Source organism: Mesoplodon densirostris, chromosome 4 (genome assembly GCF_025265405.1).
Source record: "Mesoplodon densirostris isolate mMesDen1 chromosome 4, mMesDen1 primary haplotype, whole genome shotgun sequence".
Classification (NCBI taxonomy): Eukaryota; Metazoa; Chordata; class Mammalia; order Artiodactyla; family Ziphiidae; genus Mesoplodon; species Mesoplodon densirostris.
Genome location: NC_082664.1, coordinates 99,382,089 through 99,396,650, shown reverse-complemented (window position 1 = coordinate 99,396,650; position 14,562 = coordinate 99,382,089). Strand labels below are relative to the sequence as shown.

Sequence of the window (14,562 nt, the reverse complement as noted above, 5' to 3'; positions counted from 1 at the left end):
TGTTGTTTTTTTGTTTTTTTTGTTTTTTTTGTTTTTTTTTTTTTTTTTTTTTTTAATGTCGGTTCATCGGTTTGTTTTTTTTATTTATTTATTTTTGGCGGTGTTGGGTCTTCGTTTCTGTGCGAGGGCTTCCTCCAGCTGCGGCGAGCAGGGGCCACTCTTCATCGCGGTGCGCGGGCCTCTCACTATCTTGGCCTCTCTTGTTGCGGAGCACAGGCTCCAGACGCGCAGGCTCAGCAGTTGTGGCTCACGGGCCCAGTTGCTCCGCAGCATGTGGGATCCTCCCAGACCAGGGCTCGAACCCGTGTCCCCTGCATCGGCAGGCAGACTCTCAACCACTGCGCCACCAGGGAAGCCCGACCCTGTTCTGTCTTGAACTATCCAGTGGCTCCTCTTCCAGATTTCTCTCAATGCAAGCCTACACCCTTGCTACTCTGAGAGCTTGTCAGAAATGCACAATCCCAGGCCTGCTGCTCAGCATGTGCACTTTTCACAAGGTCCCCAGGGGACTAATTAAAATTTGAGAAACTCTGATCTATCAGTCTGCTTCTACATTCCCACAGTAAGAGTGGGAAAGCTTTGCTGTTCGTCTCTGACAAGTTTCGGTGCTGGAAGCTCACTTCAAATTTGTCTCACGTTTCAAATACTCTTCTCTACCCTTTTCTAAAGACCTATTTTACTTTGCCCCCGTCCTCCACAGACCCCTGCTTCCTTTTCCTTCATTTACTCCCTGTAACCTCTGCCTCTCTCATTCTTTAGTCCTTCTTTCCTCTTCCTCATTTCCCGACTTTCCTTAGGTTGTAGAGTACCTTGAAACGGAACTAATAATTTAGCTCCTGAAAGGGGACTCTCAATTTAATCTGTGCCTGACACCAGATAAGATACACAGCTTCCCTCCTTTTCTCGTCTTTTTCCTCACTATGCACTTGACAGGTGATTTTCTTTTTTTTTTACATCAACAGTGTTATGTTTTTTAATAGTTTTCAGAATATAAGCTGCATAGCTTTTTAGAATAAAAAATGACATAACTTCAGTACATGCTTTAGGACACTTGGTTAAACAACAAGCAAACTGTGTCTTTGAGGACCACCTCAAAAGGGTGGCACACTTCACAGTGTAACTTGGTAACAGACATGGAGATAGATGATTATATCATGGCATGTTGTCTACAAAAGAACATCTGGACACTCAGAGCTTAAATAGAACACAGCACACAGTTAAGTATTCAAGCACTGCTTTTTGGCCAAATAAAAACTGCCTAAAAACTGCTGATGGATTTTTGACAAGAAAAAAAAGATGTAGCTGCTTAGTTCTTCTGATACAGCACTTCTTTTCCAGAATGAGACAGGCTCAGTTCAACTTGAAATCAGTGTGAGGAATGATTCTTCCTCTTAACCGACAGGTGATTTTCTTTGGCTATTAGAATATATCAGAATTCCCATTTTAAATCAACATGCTGTCAAATGACTTTTTCATAAAAATATAGTTCTTACCTTCTACTTGTCCATTTAATATATTTTTTCCTCTTTGACCTGCAGCTCCAGATAAATGATCAACATACTTCTCTGGAAGACTCTCAGAGATACTCTGTTAAAATTGATATTAATAATGAGTTGCATAAAGCTTTCCTAATCCCCTTCTAATAGCTGAAAATACCCTACTTTTTAAAAATTTCCTACTTTACAAGCAATTAGATTTAAAAATAAGAGAAGCATGTATTGAAAACCCAAACATTGAAATAGAAAACTTCATATACACTCTCTAGATCAAGTCTATTTTTTATCCTCATTTGGCTACTGACTCTGTAAACTGAGCATGGAAAGCCAGAGGAATTATTTTCACAGACAAAAAATGTGCCTGACTTACAGGCACATTTCAGCAAAGAATTAACTTCAAAACACCTAACTCTACTTTACATTCCTTGTCAAAAGAAGAGAGTATTTTTTTAAAATATGTGTTTAAAAAATTCTTTAATAAGTACACTTGCTATAAATTTAAAATATTTCTAAAGACAGAAATTTTTTAGTGTTAAAATAATATACTTGGCATGAAAAGAAACCATGAAGTATGTCATGTTGAGCATAAACAGAACACTGTAGAAGCTGCTTCATTTAGGTAAACAAGGGCTTATAAGAATCTGTCATTTGATAAAATTTTTATGATAGGAAAAATAGTTGAATAAAATAGCGAAGTAGTAAGAAAAACTTTTATGTTTAAATCATAGCAGAAAATTTAAATATAGTTATGCAACGCTTCAAAAAAGTACAGCAAGCTTTAATAAGGGAAGAATAAGAACTTTTATTTATTAATCATCTAAATGTGCCAAGCTTTTCTTATGCACATTTTATTTTCTACATACAACAACAATGATAAAAGTGATTGTAAGGACAGTTACCCCACTTCCTGTTTCCTGGTCATTCCAAGATGCCAGAGTGTAATGACGGGATCCACTGCTCTCTCTGTCCAGAATGTCCCTCCCCTGGACTCTCACGTGACTGGCTCCTTCCCATCCTCCCCTTGGTAGCTTTTCTCACATGCAGATCTTCTCTGACTACCTAAATTCCACTCCCACTCCCAACTCCATCCTAACTACAAACTCTCTCAATGTTGTCTAACTTAACGTTCTCCACGTTCTTTGCATCTCACTGTTGTGGCCTCTCCCGTTGAGGAGCACAGGCTCCGGATGCGCAGGCTTAGTGGCCATGGCTCACAAGCCCAGCCGCTCTGCGGTACGTGGGATCTTACCGGACCGGGGCACGAACCTGTGTCCCCTGCATCGGCAGGTGGACTCTCAACCACTGTGCTACCAGGGAAGCCCTCTCCATTTTCTTTACATGAAGGACTTAACAGTGACTTATAAAGGATTCCTGTTTGGTTTTATGTTCCCACCACTACAGCCTAACCCCTCAATTGGTACAGTCAGTGTCTAACTGCCCAGTACATAGTTGGTATTCTATAACAGGAATTTATTTAAGATCAAAACATTTAAAATGTCGAGAGGACCTCAAGTACCAAAGCACTTGATACCTATAGGAGATCTCCGATAACAGTCTATAGAAACTTAACATACCCCAAGCTAGAAATCCACATGCCCGTTCTAATTTTCCTATTCTTAACACTACTGTCATTTTATTGTCCTTCAGCTTTTAAAAAAGTGCCCCAGCATTTAGTGAGTCACTTATTGCCACTGTGATCATTTTTTAAATTAGTTTCTGCTTTATAACAAAAGTGAATCAGTCATACATATACATCTGTTCCCACATCCCTTCCCTCATGCATCTCCCTCCCTCTCACCCTCCCCATCCCACCCCTCCAGGCGGTCACAAAGCACCGAGCTGATCTCCCTGTGCTCTGCGGCTTCCCACTATCTATCTACCTTACGTTTGGTAGTGTATATATGTCCATGCACTGTGATCATTTTTGTCTTACATTTCTATAGCACCCTTTACAGTTTACAAGTTGTGTTCACAGCTGTTACCACATCTGTTCCCTACACCTACCTGAGAAGTGGGTACCAGTACCATTTTTACGAAGGAGGTCACTGACGCTCAACCAGGGTAGACAAGTTTTTCCGAGATCCCACAGCTAGTGACACAACCAGGATGCTACCATGTCTTTTGACTTTAAACACAGTGCTGTATCACTGCAGCAGCTGCCTATATCTAACAGATCAGGCCCTTCTTATCTCTTTCCATAGCTGTCACCTTACAACAGGTCATCATTACTTTATATTTACGTTACTTCAAGTATGGCTGCCATAAAGGTACTCAACACACACTAGCTTATCCAAAATGGTGTGTACTTATTAAAACATCGCTAAACCAAACTGTTGGTATTATAACGCCACATACTTATTATTCCCCATTCTTTTGCTTCTCTTGAAACGTTCCTTGCAGATCTATTTGAAAATCCAAATGTAATAATACTTTCAAGTCTCAGGCACTATCTTTTTCAGGTCTAAGTGGTAAAAAACTACATTTCAACCTGTTTCTCTCTGAAACTCACTAGGAGTTTTACACATCCATATGTACCAAAGAAACATACATTTGCTTGGGAGACTGGGACTGACAGATACACCCTACTATATTTAAAATAGATCAATAATAAGGACCTACTGTATAGCACAGAGAACTCTACTGAATACTCTGTAATGGCCTATATGGGGAAGGAATCGAAAAAAGAGTGGATATATGTATAACTGATTCACTTTGCTGTATATCTGAAACTAACACAACATTGTAAATCAACTATACTCCAACAAAAATTTTTTAAAAAAAGAAAAGAAAAAAGAAACATACATTTGGCCATAGGCTGACCTGGAATAATGCTTCAGTTTTTAGATAAATTTAACTTCAGAACCCAAACTGATTCCTTACGACTTCTATGCCTTGGTTTTTGCTCTGTGCTACACTGGTTTCATTAGGTGAATCTTGTAAATTAACAAAAGTGCACTATGTGGTAGTTATTATACTTAGCACACAATTATTTAATTAATTACAGGTTAAAAATGTAAGGAAAAAATTTTGATGGGCAAATGCAAAGGTGAGAAAGAAAAGTCAAAGCACCCCCCCTTTTATGTTTTAACATCACTCAGTGCTTATATTTTAAAATAAAAATAATAATAATAACAATAGAAGCCAGTACCTCAGAATCCCAAGGTGATTCTATACCTTCCTCTTCTCCTAATCCTAATGCTGACATCATATCTGTAAAATGCAGCCACAGATACATTAATGAGAACATTTACTACTATGAATTTTAAATACATATATGTCTATCTCCATCCACAAATATTTAAATAAAATAAAGTAGCAGAAAAGAATTTCAGAGGGTTGAGGCATTTTCAGGAAGAAAAAGTTGGTAGTAGTTGGGATACTTCTGAAGAAACGGAGCAAAAGAAGTATACTTAAAAAGAAATGGAAAAAAAAAGGGGGCTTCACTGGTGGCGCAGTGGTTGAGGGTCCGCCTGCCGATGCAGGGGATACGGATTCGTGCCCTGGTACGGGAAGATCCCTCATGCCGCAGAGCAGCTGGGCCCGTGAGCCGTGGCCGCTGGGCCTGCGCGTCCAGACCCTGTGCTCTGCAACGGGTCAGGCAACAGCAGTGAGAGGCCCACGTACCGCAAAAAAAAAAAAAAAAAAAGAAAAAAGAAAGAAATGGATAGTATATTTGGATCTACACACTTTAGATGTTTTTAGACTAGCCTTTAAGCATAGAAAAAAATTCATAAATATTCACTAAATTACCACTCCTATTATTTTTCTGAGTTCCATCAAAAGAAGTCAAATTGGGCTTCCCTGGTGGCGCAGTGGTTGAGAGTCTGCCTGCTGATGCCGGGGACACGGGTTCGTGCCCCGGTCCAGGAAGATCCCACATGCCGCGGAGTGGCTGGGCCCGTAAGCCATTGCCGCTGAGCCTGCGCATCCGGAGCCTGTGCTCCGCAATGGGAGAGGCCATAAGAGTGAGAGGCCTGCGTACCGCAAAAAAAAAAAAAAAAAAAGAAGTCACATTCTTTTTTTTTTTTTTTTTTTTTTTTTTTTTTGTGGTATGCGGGCCTCTCACTGTTGTGGCCTCTCCCGTTGCGGAGCACAGGCTCCAGATGCGCAGGCCCAGCGGCCACGGCTCACGGGCCCAGCCGCTCCGCGGCATATGGGATCCTCCCAGACCGGGGCACGAACCCGTATCCCCTGCATCGGCAGGCGGACTCTCAACCACTGCGCCACCAGGGAGACCCAGAAGTCAAATTCTTATGATCTGTTTGCTCCTGTGGAGCACGTTCAATATCAGTATCATTTTCTTTTTCCTCAATTTCTGGATTTGTTGCTCCTTCCTATAAAAACAAAACAAAACAAACACCTCATTCCAGAAAACATCATATTCATTCATTTGGTCATTCAATCAATCAGTAAGACCACAAACATTTACTGGATCTGGCAAATCATAGGCACTATCCTGGGAGAAAAGCTGGAAATATAAATAGAAGACCGATTCTGCTCTGTATTCTAGGAGAAGTAGAGCTACATGAAAACAAGTAAGAACAGCAAAGTATCATTCAAAAGCTCTACAACTGATGTGACCAGAGTACAGGAAGGGCACACAGGAAAGAGGAGTCAGCTGTATCTGGGTAGCTCAGGAAATGCTGCAAAGACAGGTCTGTGTCTTAAAAAACACACACAGTGTAGAGCGGGGAAGTGAAGGGGATTCTAGAAAAGGCAGCCTGAGCAAAAGGATGAGGCGTGAAACAACATAACAAGTCACGTGGAAAACTAGAACACAGTTACCGGGAATGGTATGGAGAGACAAAACTGGAGGATCAGAGCCAAACCAAAAAAAGCAAGTGTCCTCCTAGAACATGAACTTTCTCCTTCATGTGATGGGGATCCACTACATAAGTAGAGGTGTTACATCTTCACAAATATATTTTAGAAAGGTCACTCTGGCAGCAGCGTAAAGATGAACATCAGGGGAGCAAAACTAGAAAAGAGCATTTCAAAATTATAAGTGAGAAAGTAATAGGAAATGAAAAATGGTAAGCAGGTAGAAAATACTGAACTTGATGAGCAACAGGATGTGGTGATTTCAGGGAGGGATGGAGTCCAAGATTTTTCCTGCTTTGGTATTTCAGTGATGTTATCTACTAGGATGGGGAAGACAGATGACAGAATAGCTTACAAAGAGTCAGGAAAGAGGAAAGCATCAGGGACAATGTCTTCAGTTTGAGGCATAACAAATTTGAGGCACCCAGGGGACTTAGAAGAAAGATTTGGATAAATGCATTTGGATTAGTAATAGATAAACTTATTCAGGAAAAGCATACGATGTTAAGATAAATATCTGTAAAATATACTAACCTGGTATAATTAAAGGATGCAAACCTATGCAGAATTCTGAACTTTTGAAAATATAAACAAGACTGGGGAAGAAAACTATGAGATTCAATTTTTCGATTATATATTGCAACATTTGTTTAAGGATATAAAATATACTCTTTCACGAATATGTGCAAATATTCATTTCCTGGATATTATAGCAATAAGCATGTTTAAGTTTAATGAAAAGATTTAATTGTAAAACACCAACTCAAGAGACTACAAGAACACTCCTTTTCAAAAATTAATCTGAAAAGACAAGTTTTAAATTGTAGAAGAGAATGTTTATGTGATTATGGAAGTATAAGGCATTTTTAAGTATTACTATGATGTACGAAAGAAATATAAAACTGGATTTTGAGTGTTGCTGTAGATCAAAAAATTGTTTCTTAAAGTCATATAAGACATTCTGGAAGTCAAGGATCAAATAATTTGAATTGGTAAACTTGAAAATATTTTTCAAAAATTAGTCGGGGACTCAAGCTTTTTGTGTCAGGTCATCTCTTCCTAACTAGAAAAATTATTATGAAGGTATGTAACCACAGATGACTTGGTGATTTATTCTTAACACTTTTATTGAAGTGCACTGGCATTTTAAGAAAACAATTAGAGATGCCTTATCATTTTGGCCATTAAAAAGATCAATCCCTTTTCTTTGCTGTTAGTAAGATTAACGATAAACAGTTTTGCATAGAACATTTCTACATGTGTGCTGTTTTAATTTTCAATGAAAAGGTCCTTTTTTTTTAATAATAGTTTTAAACCCAACGAAGGAGTAATCATCATAGGAGCCACAAACTTCCCAGAGGCATTAGATAAGTAAGTATTAAAATTTTTGTGATATATTCTAGAATAGTGATGAACTTTAAAAATATTGTGCTAAGTGAAGGAAACCCATCACAAAACATCACATATTATATGATTGCTTTTATATGAAATGTCTAGAATAAGCAGATCCATAGCAACAGAAAGGAATTTAGTGGTTGCCAGAGGTTAGGGAAAATGGGGAATAACTGCCAGTAGATTTGGGGTTTCTTTCAGCTGGAGAAGAGAGGGAGGGGGTAAAAATTCTCTAAAATTAGATTGTGGTGATGGTTGGGCAACTCTGAATATATTAAAAACCACTGGGTTACACTACCAAACGTAAAATAGATAGCTAGTGGGAAGCAGCGGCACAGCACAGGGAGATCAGCTTGGTGCTTTGTGACCACCTAGAGGGGTGGGATAGGGAGGGTGGCAGGGACGGAGATGCAAGAGGGAGGGGATATGGGGATATATGTATATGTATAACTGATTCACTTTGTTATACAGCAGAAAATAACACAACATGGTAAACCAAATTATACTCCAATAATGATGTTAAAAAAAAAACAACACTGGGTTTTCGACTTCAAATTCTATGATATGAAAATTGCATCTCAGTAAAGCTGCTAAAAGAATCTTCTCACAACTTAAACATCACAAAGCTTTTGGGTGGGGGGTAGAGAGGATTTTAGAATAAAATTTACTATAGTTTAAAATTTTTATTGGTTTTATTATATAGAAGTTATTCATACTTTCATTTGACCTAATAGTTGGTTCTTGCCTAAGACTCTAGTTTAACATTTTGTACTTAATAGCAGTAAGATGGATGTGTAGCTCTCATAATAGATTGCTGTAGAATTATTTGTTCCTTGACTGGCCGACTTGCATGTCTTTGTCTCTGAAGGGTTGTATGCTATCTAGATGCACACATTTATCTATATGAACCTTTGTTCTGCCTTCTGGTTATTGAAACTGTTCTTTGAGCCACGTTTTATAAGGAACTACTCTGAATATTTATGTTCAAAATAAATATTGGTTGCCATTGTCTTTCCATCTTCTCTTTAGGATGTCAGTCCTGTTTAACTTGACCTTCAGCACAGTCAGCTTATTAATTTATATTTTCTTTTTGTATTCTCCCTTTAGCGCCTTAATACGTCCTGGTCGTTTTGACATGCAGGTTACAGTTCCCAGGCCAGATGTAAAAGGTCGAACAGAAATCTTGAAGTGGTATCTCAATAAAATAAAGTTTGATCAGTGTAAGTCTTAATTCGATCATACAGACATTATCTCCATAAAATGGTAATATATCAATCCACCCTGTTCGTGGTCCTTACTCAGGATGGCTTAAAAGACAAATTCCTTTAAATGTCTATTTTTCTCTCCTCTTGTTTGTCCATAAAGTCCATTTCTCAATGAACGTGTGTCCAGAGATTCTGTTATTTTGAATCCCGATTCTAAAGAAAGTTTTCTTTTGAGTACTTAGATAATACTTGATGAAATCTATGTATAAATGTTTCTTTAGATGAATGTAAAATATAAAATAATATCAAAAGCACCTGTATATTATGAGCATAGTACCTCATGATATAGTCACTTTGGGGCCAAAAGAGGGGAAGCAAACTATAAAACAAAACACATGGAAATATTATGGAACTACCTGAGTAATAAAAGCAGCTATGAAAGCTGCAGTATTTTCAAAGATATCTGAATCAATTCTTAAAACCAAGTATGTTTCCGACAATAAGGGGGGCTTTTATGTCCAAAGTTATTTCAAGATGAAATTCTGAAAACAAAATCTCTATGAATGTGCTTTTTCAGTTTGTGGTTAGGCCATAATTAAAGGTTTGTAAATCGTTATCTGGCAACTCTACCTTTCTCTGTTTATCACAAAGTTATTTAAATATAAGAACTTTTGTGATTTGTCCCAATGACAATTTTAATGGTGTGTTTACTAGCAGTTTTGGCTTTTTCCCCTTAGAATTTAGTGAAGTAAGCTTTTGTAAAATTACAGTTCATGATGGCTATCTTCTTTTTTCATTTGCAATGTGAGTTCTTTATGAAGAGCTTTTTATTAGCTCTTCTGAAATTTTAATATTGTGTCCTGTCTGCATATAGCTGTTGATCCAGAAATCATAGCTCGAGGTACTGTTGGCTTTTCTGGAGCAGAGTTGGAGAATCTTGTGAACCAAGCTGCTTTAAAGGCAGCTGCTGATGGAAAAGAAGTGGTAACCATGAAGGAACTAGAGTTTTCCAAAAATAAAATCCTAATGGGTAGGTTTTCTTTTTTTTTTTTTCCCTATCTTATACTGTTCATTATGTTAGAGAAAAAATTCTTTTTTTTTAAATTGCCACTTGGTAATTTTTGGTTTGGTGGTAATTCACTCTTTTTTAAAAAATTTTTATTTATTTATTATTGGCTGCATTGGGTCTTCGTTGCTGCATGCGGGCTTTCTCTAGGTGAGGCGAGCAGGGGCTACTCTTCATTGCGGTGCATGGGCTTCTCATTGTGGTGGTTTCTCTTCTTGTGGAACATGGGCTCTAGGTGCGTGGGCTTCAGTAGTTGCGGCTTATGGGCTCTAGAACTCAGGCTCAGTAGCTGTGGCGCATGGGCTTAGTTGCTCCGCGGCATGTGGAGTGTTCCTGGACCAGAGCTTGAACCCATGTCCCCTGCATTGGCAGGCGGATTCTTAACCACTGCGCCACAAGGGAAGTCCGAGAAAAAACTCTTAATTTTGAGAGAAAGTTTATAAAAAAGAAAGGTATAGAAACATGCAAATATATACTCTAACAGAGCAACACAGTTTGGCCTGTTACAGAACAAATATATTATAACTTATATTACACTCTTTGGGGGGCATGAGTGCCCATGTCTTTCCTCTTGTCTGATATTGCTGATAAAAGAATAGTTAATTTTACTGTTTTTCAGAATTTAATTTTTATTTTAAATCTTGAATTGCCTTCAAAACAGCTTAGTTATGATATTCCTGTTAAATTAGAAGTTTATTTTCTAGAAATAGAATAAAGCTTTTCCTTTTGATATAAGGATTAAGATGTTAGTTTTTACAGTTTGGTTTTCAGTTGACAAATTATGGTTTACATGTGTTGTAGAGTGGAATCTACTCATTTTTTAAACTTTCAAACTTTTAAAATATTTATTAATGATATTAAATCATACGACTCTAAGAATGACTTTGAGACAAAGGAGCTTCATTCATTTAAATATACCTTCTTAATGGAGTATTTTACTTAAGCAAATTTTTATTCTTAGGGCCTGAGCGTAGAAGTGTGGAAATTGATAACAAAAACAAAACAATCACAGCGTATCATGAATCTGGTCACGCTATTATTGCATATTACACTAAAGATGCTATGCCTATCAACAAAGCTACAATCATGCCACGAGGGCCAACACTTGGACATGTATCTTTAGTTTTTCTTTTCTTTCAAATAGTGCTCCCCAGGAGCTTATGTAGGAAATTGCTGATGAAAACATTTCAAAAGAAAATTCAGCTACTTCCTAGGTGTGTTGATACTTTCTTCTTGAACTTCCTCAACTGTCTTGAAATCAGACATACTTGTGAAATTTACCTGCTAATAAAGGATATCCTTAATATTTCAGATAATATATTTACATTATGAAATGTAATTCAGGAATGACAGCAAAATATAATTCTTAAATATGTAGTTGCTCTTTTCCCCTCGAAAGAAGTTATGTATCATAGTGACTGGTTCAATAGTTTTTCTAAGTTTTTTCTCATTGAGTACAAGTTTCATTTTCATATCTTTCTAATTATAGACGTTTATTTTTATTTATTTATTTTTTTAATTTTATTTTTGGCTGCGTTGGGTCTTCTTTGCTGCACGCGGGCTTTCTCTAGTGGAAGCGAGAGGTGGCTGCTCTTCATTGCGGTGCGTGGGCTTCTCATTGCGGTGGCTTCTCTTGTTGCAGAGCACAGGCTCTAGGCGTGCGGGCTTCAGTAGTTGTGGTACATGGGTTCAGTGGTTGTGGCTTGCAGGCTCTAGAGCACGGGCCCAGTAGTTGTGGCGCACAGGCTGAGTTGCTCCGCGGCATGTGGGATCTTCCCAGACCAGGGCTCAAACCGTGTCCCCTGCATTGGCAGGCAGATTCTTAACCACTGCACCACCAGGGACGTCCCTATAGACGTTTTAAACATTTTTGTGCAACGAGGGACAAACAGTTGTATTTATTATTTATAAACTGCACTTTTGCTTTCCTCATTTTATACATAGCTGGTTTGGTAATCAATCACCATGACCATCTCTATTAAATGCCGCTGAGCTTTCAGCATCATGGTATTAAGTAAGGTCATGAGAGACAAATGATAATTCAGGTTATTAATGTGTTTCAAAACTGTGTCTGAATTTTTTCTTTGTTTTTCAATTGTCTAGGTGTACCTGTTGCCTGAAAATGATCTACGGAACAAAACTAGAGCTCAGCTTCTTGCTCAGATGGACGTCAGTATGGGAGGAAGAGTGGCAGAGGAACTTATATTTGGAGCTGATCATATTACAACAGGTTGGCTGTAAAGAACAGCTTTGGTTCAAATTTTGTTTGTTGGTTTAAAGATTTTTTTTAACTTGAGTTTTATGTATATTTCAAAATTTTAGGTGCTTCCAGTGATTTTGATAATGCAACCCAAATAGCAAAGCAGATGGTCACCAAATTTGGAATGAGTGAAAAGGTAATGGCTAATTTTAATCCTTCCTCATGTATCAAATGTTGATGTGCCAAGTGTCTCTTTGTGAGAGAGGATTCTCATTATAAATTGATAGATTTTCCCCTGTCTCATTCCAAATGGATTTAACAAAGCTGACTCTAAACTAAATGTCATTTTCTGAGAAATGTAACATACTCTTTCCATTCCAGCTGCTCAAACAGTAAGAGTTATTACTTCATGAATTAACCAAATGATAATATAAATTCTTTAGCATTTTTTATTCATATGACATCGAAGACCTACTTGTTGAGCTTGCTTACTTTGCCCTTTCCACATACTTCACGTTCTTACATTATCACTGTGGCTCCATAAAGCAATTCCAGTACTCTGTGAATTGTGGATTTCTGGACTAGAATAGCTGCTAAGGTTTTCTAAGAAGGTACTCAGAACGATACTTAGGATTTAAAATTTTCCCTCTTGCTCACACTTTTTAGTATTATACTTTCAGAAGAAGAATGAAGTTTTTTTGCCCTCAAGGGCATTTTTATATTGTATTTTTTCCTTGCCCCCATGATATTTATTTTCTTATGTATAGGATAGTACTTCCTCTGTTACATACATTAGTGTTGGAGGTTTTTCTGTTGGATTTCTTTCTTTTCATTGATTTTAGCTTGGAGTTATGACCTACAGTGATACAGGGAAACTGAGTCCAGAAACTATATCTGCTATTGAACAGGAAACCAGAATCCTTCTGAGGGTAATGATCTTTTTTTAAATGTTTATTTATCTATTTAGTCAAAATGTGCCTAAATATTTGGGTGCTTGCAAAAACACTAAACTTCCTCTGTTTTATAAAGTTAATAGGTGCACCGTTGCTGCCGTGATTAACTATGTCATAGACTGGATCTTTGACATAGACTGGAACCCCTGATCATAGACTGGATCTTTATTTTATTCTGGCCATAGGCTAAGAACAATTTATATATATATATATATATATATATATATATATATATATATATATATATATATATATATTTATTTATTTATGTATATATATATATAAATATATATATATACACACACATATGTATATATATATATTTATTAAATAAAGTTATTTATTTTATTTTTGGCTGCATTGGGTCTTTGTTGCTGCATGTGGGCTTTCTCTGGTTGCAGCGAGCAGGGGCTGCTCTTCATTGCGGTGGCTTCTCTTGTTGCTGAGCATGGGCTCTAGGGCACGGGCTTCAGTGGCTGTGGTGTGGGGCTTCAGTGGTTGTGGCGTGTGGGCTTAGTTGCTTCGCGGCATGTGGGATCTTCCCGGACCAGGGATTGAACCCGTGTCCCCTGCATTGGCAGGCGGATTCTTAACCACTGTGCCACTAGGGAAGCCCAGAACAATTTACATTGTGATTTAAATATTCAGTTCTTCTTTAGCTGATATATTTCTAATATTTTATGTATTTTTTTAAATTTGATTATTTTACTTGGACATGGTTATGTTCAAAATGTCTAGTAATTGTATTGTGTTTATATGACCTGTGCTTCTTGGTGTTGGTAAATTCACTTTTACATTTTCCACCCAATTTTATAAGGACAAAAATATAATTCGCTAGTAAAATATTGGCATAAACATTGTACAGGCGAATACGACACTGCCAAAAAGGAACTGTTATTACTGCCGTTATTCATAAGCTGATAAACTTAATTCAGACTCACCTTTGGAAAGAGAGTTGAAGGATTTAAATGAAAAGTTCAAGGTGGGTTGCAAAAAAAAATCAAATGTATGGAAGTCAGGGATCACCTCTAATGAAACTGTATTACAGTTTTGAGAGGTGAGTGTGTTACCAAGTAAAAGAATGGAAATTATATCTTTTCTGGCCATTCTAGATTGAGTAAATTGGTGAAATCTCAAGAGGCAAAAGGAGCAAACTCCCTTTCCTTTTAGCACGTATACTGAAAAGAGAAATAGATTTCTGTGTTCACAGACCTTATTTAGAAAGCAGATGAGTACAGTGTATACTTTTATTTCTTAAGTAGCTTTTTGTTTAAGTAGTCCTCAGTTATCTCTATGATAGACTTTGAGGTTAAAAATGTAACATTTGAAAGTATGAAAGAGTTATCTTTAGGGAACCAAGCTTTTAAATGCGTTTATCTTTCATAACTAGAAGTCAATAGATTTTATAGTTTTTTTAGGGTGCATAAAG

The 14,562-nt window shown here is 37.4% G+C and overlaps 1 protein-coding gene and 1 long non-coding RNA gene across 2 annotated transcripts in view; one reads left to right on the top strand and one right to left on the bottom strand.

The window, feature by feature from the left end:
* The window catches only part of LOC132488554 (ankyrin repeat domain-containing protein 26-like), a 116,331-nt gene that overhangs the window by 63,325 nt on the left and 38,444 nt on the right, over window positions 1-14,562 (bottom strand).
* LOC132488555 (uncharacterized) lies at window positions 7,622-9,901 on the top strand. Its single transcript, XR_009531772.1, has 3 exons — window positions 7,622-7,688; window positions 8,817-8,929; window positions 9,789-9,901. It is a non-coding gene; the product is annotated as an uncharacterized LOC132488555 (long non-coding RNA).